Genomic DNA, 6,876 nt, shown 5'->3' with positions numbered 1-6,876 from the left:
ATGAAATTCATGTTGGTGTTACAGCGAGGGAGGAGGGAATGAGAATGAAATTCATGTTGGTGTTACAGCGAGGGAGGAGGGAATGAGAATGAAATTCATGTTACAGCGAGGGAGGAGGGAATGAGAATGAAATGGGGGAGGCAGATAGAGGGAACTTCAGCTTGATCTTTACTCGTTTTTCTTTTCTTTTACATTGAAAGGAACTTGCTGGAGAAATATGGCAGAGGAGTGACATTCATTTGGTTTTGAGTGATGAATGTGTTGCTCTTGGCACTGTAGAAAATTTGAGCTCCACTTCTGCTCCTTATTCAATAATACAGCTTCTGAAATCACATAGGTCAGAGAAGTTAAAATTGACTTGCCACAAACTCAACCATAACAAACAAAATTAGACTGGCCTTCTTTGTGATCTGATTTTGTCCCAGGTGTGTGAGGGCTCCTGTGAGGGTTCCGCGGATCGTGGGCAAGTTTACTTACTCCCTGTGAGCCTCAGTTTCCTTCTCTGTAAAATGGGAATAACATCCCCTGACACAGAGCTAGTTGATTTAGTGAAGGTACTGCAGTGAGCAGAACACACTGACCCAGCCAGCAGGAGCTGAAACTGTGAGGTCATCATTATCCCACACAACTCAGAGTCTGAAAACAGGGATGTTCATGGCAGGGCTGGCAGCTGCACAGTGTTATGGAGGACCCAGGCACACATAGCACCCTGCTCTTCTCTCCCCAGCAGGTCAGTGCTGGCTGCATCTGGGGATTCAGTATAGCTGTGGCCACATCAGGTCACACATCCTCACACTACATCATTCAGGGCAGCAAGAGAGAGCCCCTGATTATGGCCCTTGTGAAGGAGGAGCAAGCCCCAGCAGGCTTCCTGTTACATCTTGTGGGCCAGGTGACAGCAGTCCCTGGCAAGGGGGATGGTATTGCACAGATCGTCTTGGACGTATGAACACTTGCACGTTGCCCCATGGGGCAGGCAAGGAGGCTTGCCCGAAAAGCCCCAGACACAAGCAGGGCTCTGTCCGCGAGGATGAGAGGGAAAAGCTACGGGGTGGGCAAAACAACCAGGTCTGCCACAGAAATGCAGACCACCTGCCTCATTAGCATATTCCCTTTCCCTCCTCTCCCTGATTGTCTACTCATGTTCTCCGTACTCCCTGACGGCTGCCCAGAGCACTAGCAGCTGAGATCAATGCAGAGGATGAACGAGGCTGCCCACTTGAGTGTCAAATGTGTCAGGTTTCCAGGTGTTACAGCCATTCTGTTTAGTTTTATGCCTTTGTAAGCAAAGATCTTGTCATTTTATTTTACTTTGTGGCAACCCAGTTTTACTATATCCCAGCCTGGTTGTTATACACACTTTTTAAAAGTCAAGTGAGACAGGTTGCTATTTCACAGCCTAGAGAAAAAGAAGTGACTAAGTAACTGCATGTTTTTTCCAATGATGTCCACAACAGTCCATCCAGTAGTACTGTCAGTTAAGGCCCTTACTTGCATTTCTCAGTTAGCTTTAGTAAGGTGACTTGTAGTTGATAAGAATATGCCAATTAGTTAGCATAAGCATTAACATCTTCATATAATAAATAAATGTCTACTTAACTTTATAGTGTTAATTTTAATACATGCTTTTGTTTAGAATTAAGGGCACAGTTATTTTTTATCAGTAATGCCACTTCTTACAATGGAATCACTGAATCTTAACCAAAAAGCACTGAAGAGTCGATAGGGATTCAGTTTAAACAAATAACCAACAAGTTTTATTATATTAAACTTTATTAATATCGCAACACATTAGGCAATAACTCTGACTCTAAAATAAATATACTTCTGAGAGCCTTAATTTTCAAGCATTATTTGCAATCTTTATCCTTCATATTTCATTATTTCTATTCTGATAGCAACACCTTTTACTAAAATTGGATTTTTTTATTTGTACAAATTTATGGGGTACATTTGAAATTTTGTTACATGTATATAATGTGTAGTGATTGAGTCAGGGTGTTCATCACCTGAGTACAATGCATTTTTGTTAAGCAGAATCACCCTATTCTGCTATCAAACATTAAATGTATTTCCTCTATCTTACTGTATGTTTGTACCCTTTAACCCACTTCTCTTCATCCTCCCTCATCACTCACCTTTCCCAGTCTCTGGTATCTGTCTTTGCACTCTCTACCTCTATGTGATCAAATTTCTAGCTCCCACATATATTTCAGAACATGCAATATTTGTCTTTTTGTGCCTGATTTATTTCACTTAGGGTAATGACCTGCAGTTTCATCCATGTTCCTGCAATGAATGACATCATTCTTGTTAATAGCTGAATGGTATTCTCCTGTGTATTTACACCACGTTTCATTGACAGATGGAATGTAGAAATGTAGAACACGTTCTGCTTCTTCAATTGTTCAAATCCTATTAATATTTCTCTCTTTTTTAAAGAATTTTTTATTAAAATACTGTTACAACTCCTTGGAAATATCTGTTATAAACATTCTCATTTGATTGAAGTTCCCAAATTGTTGAAGGCCCTAAGGAGGTGCATGTTATATTTCATCCTCCAAATAAAAACATACATATATATGTCACTATAAGTTTCACATAACATTAGAAACTTGATACAACCATTCATAAACTTGAAGCAATTTTTAAACAATTTTAATATTATCCAAGAAGTAACATGTAAGATGACATTTGTGTCACCTGCCTAACATGTAAGACACCATCATTAGATGAGCCAGGCTATTTATCCTTTCCATAGCCATATTCTTTTGAAAAGCAGCCATGAGTGCAGGTGCACCTGTCATCAGGTTGGATAGAGTCTCCTGTGGCCATCAGCCTGGAGATTACCTTTGTCTCTCTTCTGTGCTGTTCACCCATTTCCCTCCTGTTTCCTGTATTTCTCTGGTTTTGGTTTCCATCATCATTTTGTGGTGTACATTCTCCTGAAGCTTCCTGAGAAAGAGTGAATGAAGATGTCTTGACATGGGTTCACTAGAAAACAAAACCCAAGGTAACTCCCAATGGCTATTTATTTCAGAGACACAATCCCAGATGTGTTAGCAACTAGTTTTATTGAGAAATAAGGCTGCTGTGAATTTCTTGTATTAGTCTTATGTTTCCACTTCCCTTGGGTAAATATTCATGAGTGGAATTGCTGGGTCATATGGTAAAGGTAGGTAGTAGTCATTTCACACTGCCATAAAGATACTGCCTCAGACTGGGTAATTTACAAACAAAAGGGGTTTAATTGACTCACAGTTCAGCATGGCTGGGGAGGTCTCAGAAAACTTACAATCATGGTGGAGGAGGAAGGGGAAGTAGGCACCTTCTTCACAAGGCAGCGGGAGAGAAAGAGCACAGGGGAAACTGCCACTGTTAAAACCATCAGATCTCATGCGAACTCACTCACTATCATGAGAACAGCATGGGGGAAACCGCCCCCATGATTTAATCACCTACCACCTTCCCTTGATACATGGGCATTACAATTCAGGATGAGATTTGGGTGATGACACAGAGCCAAACCATATCAGAGTATGTTGAATGGTATCAGAAATTGCCAAAAGTTTTTCTAATTGTGCCATTTTACAATCCCAACAGCAAAGTATGAAAACTCCAGTTGCTCCATGGCCCCTTGGACATCTGTGCTAGTATGTAAAATACAACTGACCCTTGAACAGCACAGGTTTGAACTGCAGAGGTCCACTTCCACTTATATGTGGATTTCTTTCGACCAAGTGAGGATCAAAATTACAGTATTCACAGGATGCAAAATCCATGTATATGGAGGGCCAACTTCTCATATATACAACTTCCACAGAGCCAACTATCAGACTTCAGTATACACAGATTTTGGTATATGTCAGAAGGGGAAGGGTCCCAGAACCAATCCTCTGCAGATACTGGGGGATGACTGCACCATTGATTTGTGTATATTGATCTTGTATCCTGTGACCTTAAAAATTGCTTATTCTCTGTGTTTTTTTGTAGCTTTCTTATGATTTTCTGTGTGAACTATCATGTTCTCTACTAAGAAGAATAGTGTTATTTCTTCCTTTCGGATTTGTGAATACAGATTTTATTTCTTTCTCTTGACTTATTTCACTAGCTAGGACTTTTCATACTATGTTGAATAGCAGTGGAGAGAGGGGGCATCCTTGTCTTTTTCCCAGTCTTAGACGTAAAGCATTCAGTCTTTCACCATTAGGTATGATGTTAGCTATATGTTTGTGTAGATTTTTTAAATCAAGTTATGGAGATCCCCCCATTCCTAGTTTTATGGGAATTTTTAATTATGAGTGAGTACTGAATTTTGTCAAATGCTTCTTCTGCATTCATGATATGATTATGTGATTTTTCTTCTGTAGCCCATTAATATGGTGAATTATATTGATTGATTTTCAAATATTAAGCCATCCTTGCATCCCTTGGTCATGGTATATAGTTCTTTGTATATGTCACTGTGTTCTACTTGTTCATATTTTCTTATGAATTTTGCATCATATTCATGAGAGGTGTTACTCTGCATTTTTCTCTTTTTGTAGTTTCTTTCTTTGGTTTTGGTATCAGGGTAATGTTGGCTGTTTTCTGGAGGAGCTTGTACAATGTTGGTTGTTGTTAAGTATACCTCTTGGTATAACCTTTTTGGGAATTGTTCTAGTTATTACATAATATACGCATACTTTATCAAAGTCTATTGGTATTGACATTTTACTACTATTGGCGAAGCATATAAACCTTACCTGCCTTTTTGCTTCTTTATTCTCTACCATTTATAATAAGATTGTTTTAAATATTTATTCAACATACATTGAAACATATAAACAGATAGGCAATGTCATAATTTTTGCTTTAACCATCAGACATAATTTAGAAATCTCAAGAGGAGAAGGAAAGTCTACTATATTTGCCCATATTTTTGTTCTTTCCATGTTCTTCCTTCTTTATATGCCAAAATGTCTTCTTTTATCATTTCCTTTCTGCCTAGAGAACTTCCTTTAGCCATTTATTTAAGGTAGGTTTGCTAGGAACAAAATCTCCTAGTTTTACTTCATCTGAAAATATATCTGTCTCTTGCTTATTACTGAAGAATATTTTTGCTCGCTTTAGAATTCTGGGCTGACAGTTATTTTCTTTCAGCACTTAAAAAATGTTATCCTGGGTGGGCGTGGTGGCTCAAGCCTATAATTCCAGCACTTTGGGAGGCCAAGGCAGTCAGATCACTTGAGGTCAGGAGTTCGAGACTAGCCTGGCCAACATGGTAAAACCCCATCTCTACTAAAAATACCAAAAATTAGCCAAGTTTGGTGGTGCATCTCTGTGTCCCAGCTACTTGGGAGGCTGAGGCAGGAAAATCACTTGGGTTGAACCCAAGAGGCAGAGGTTGCAGTAAGCTGAGATTGCACCACTGCACTCTAGCCTGGGTGACAGAGCAAGACTCTGTCTCAAAAAATAAAAATGTGATCCTGTTTCCTTCTGGCCTACATGGTAGCTAATGAGAAATCCACTGTCTTTAAAATTGTTTTTCCCATATAAGTAAGGCGTTGTTTCTCCTTGGCAGTTTTTAAGGTTTCTTTCTTTGTCTTTAGGTTTTAGAAGTTTGACTATGATATTTTGGCATGAGTTTCTATGGGTTGTTTTCCGTTCAGGGTTTGCTGAGCTTCTTGAATCTGTATGTTTGTTTGTTCATTTGCAAAAATTGGGAACTTTTTAGTGATTATTTCTTTGAGTACTTTTTTAGCTGTATCCTATTTCTCCTCTTCTACAGGACTCCAGACTTTTGTCGCAGTCCCACATGTTCCTGAGTTGTGTTCTGTACGTGTGTGTTTTTTTTTTTTAAGTCTAATTTTTCTCTATTATTCCAATTGGGTAATTTCTATGTTCTACCTTTATATCACACTGATTCTTATTCTCTTCTCTCCATTCTGCTTTTCAGCACATCCATTGAGTTTTTAAAATCAGATTTGTATTTTTCAGTCCCTATTATATCTTCCCATATTTTTATTCTTTATTTGGCTCTGTTTTGTATCTTCTATTGTTTTGGTAAGACTTTCTATGTCTTTACTACATTTTCTGTTTTTTCATTTGTCTTAGGTATGTTTGTAATTGCTTGTTGAAGTATTCTTAGGATGACTACTTTTAAATCCCAGTCAGATAACTCTAACATCTATCATCTCAGTTTTCATATTTTTTCTTGTTCTATTTGAAATCTTCCTGGTTCTTGGTATAAGTGATTTTTTTTTTAATTTAAGAGGGTATATATTGGGTATTAAGTTATAGGACTCTGGGTCTTACTTAAATCTTGTGTTTTAGCAGACCTCCTGATGCCACTCTGGTAGGTTCAGGGGGCCATTGCCTGACAACTGCCAGAGGGTAATTGAAGTATAGGTTCCCCCTCTGCCCCTGTTGATACCTGGGGAATGGGCTTGGTACTTCTTGGCAGGGGTACTCCCTAGCTGAGAGGAGGCGGAGATTCTCATTACAGCCAGATGAGTGTGAAAATCCAGGCTCCCTATGTGTCCTCTGAAGATAGAGGGCAAGGTGCTTACTACCACCCAGTAGGGTTGAGGTCTTAGCATTGAACTCAGCCTTCTCTGACACTCCCCAGGCAATGGAGCAGGCAGTGATGAGCACCTTGTTACAGCCTGGTGAGGGTGGAAGTCTAGGCTTCCCACTAGACCTTTGCTGGCAGGGGCGGTAATCGGTCTGTAATTTTTTCTGCAGTATTTGGCTGGAATAGAAGAGGAAATGTCTAAGCAGCTACTGTCTTGCTAAGCTGCCCCTTTCCTGGTATTCTGTCTAGAGAGAGCATGCTTTTTCTTTTCTGTCTTCTTTCTGTTTTTTTGTTTGGTTGTTTTGGTGTTTTTTTTTTTT

At 39.3% G+C, this 6,876-nt stretch overlaps 1 protein-coding gene across 1 annotated transcript in view; it reads left to right on the top strand.

The window, feature by feature from the left end:
• Window positions 1-6,876, top strand: part of OTUD7A (OTU deubiquitinase 7A) — a 201,619-nt gene that overhangs the window by 143,244 nt on the left and 51,499 nt on the right. The window lies entirely within an intron of this gene.

The sequence above is a fragment of the Mandrillus leucophaeus genome, unplaced genomic scaffold (assembly GCF_000951045.1).
Source record: "Mandrillus leucophaeus isolate KB7577 unplaced genomic scaffold, Mleu.le_1.0 Scaffold631, whole genome shotgun sequence".
NCBI classification, from domain to species: Eukaryota; Metazoa; Chordata; class Mammalia; order Primates; family Cercopithecidae; genus Mandrillus; species Mandrillus leucophaeus.
This window is presented reverse-complemented; position numbering and strand designations above follow the sequence as displayed.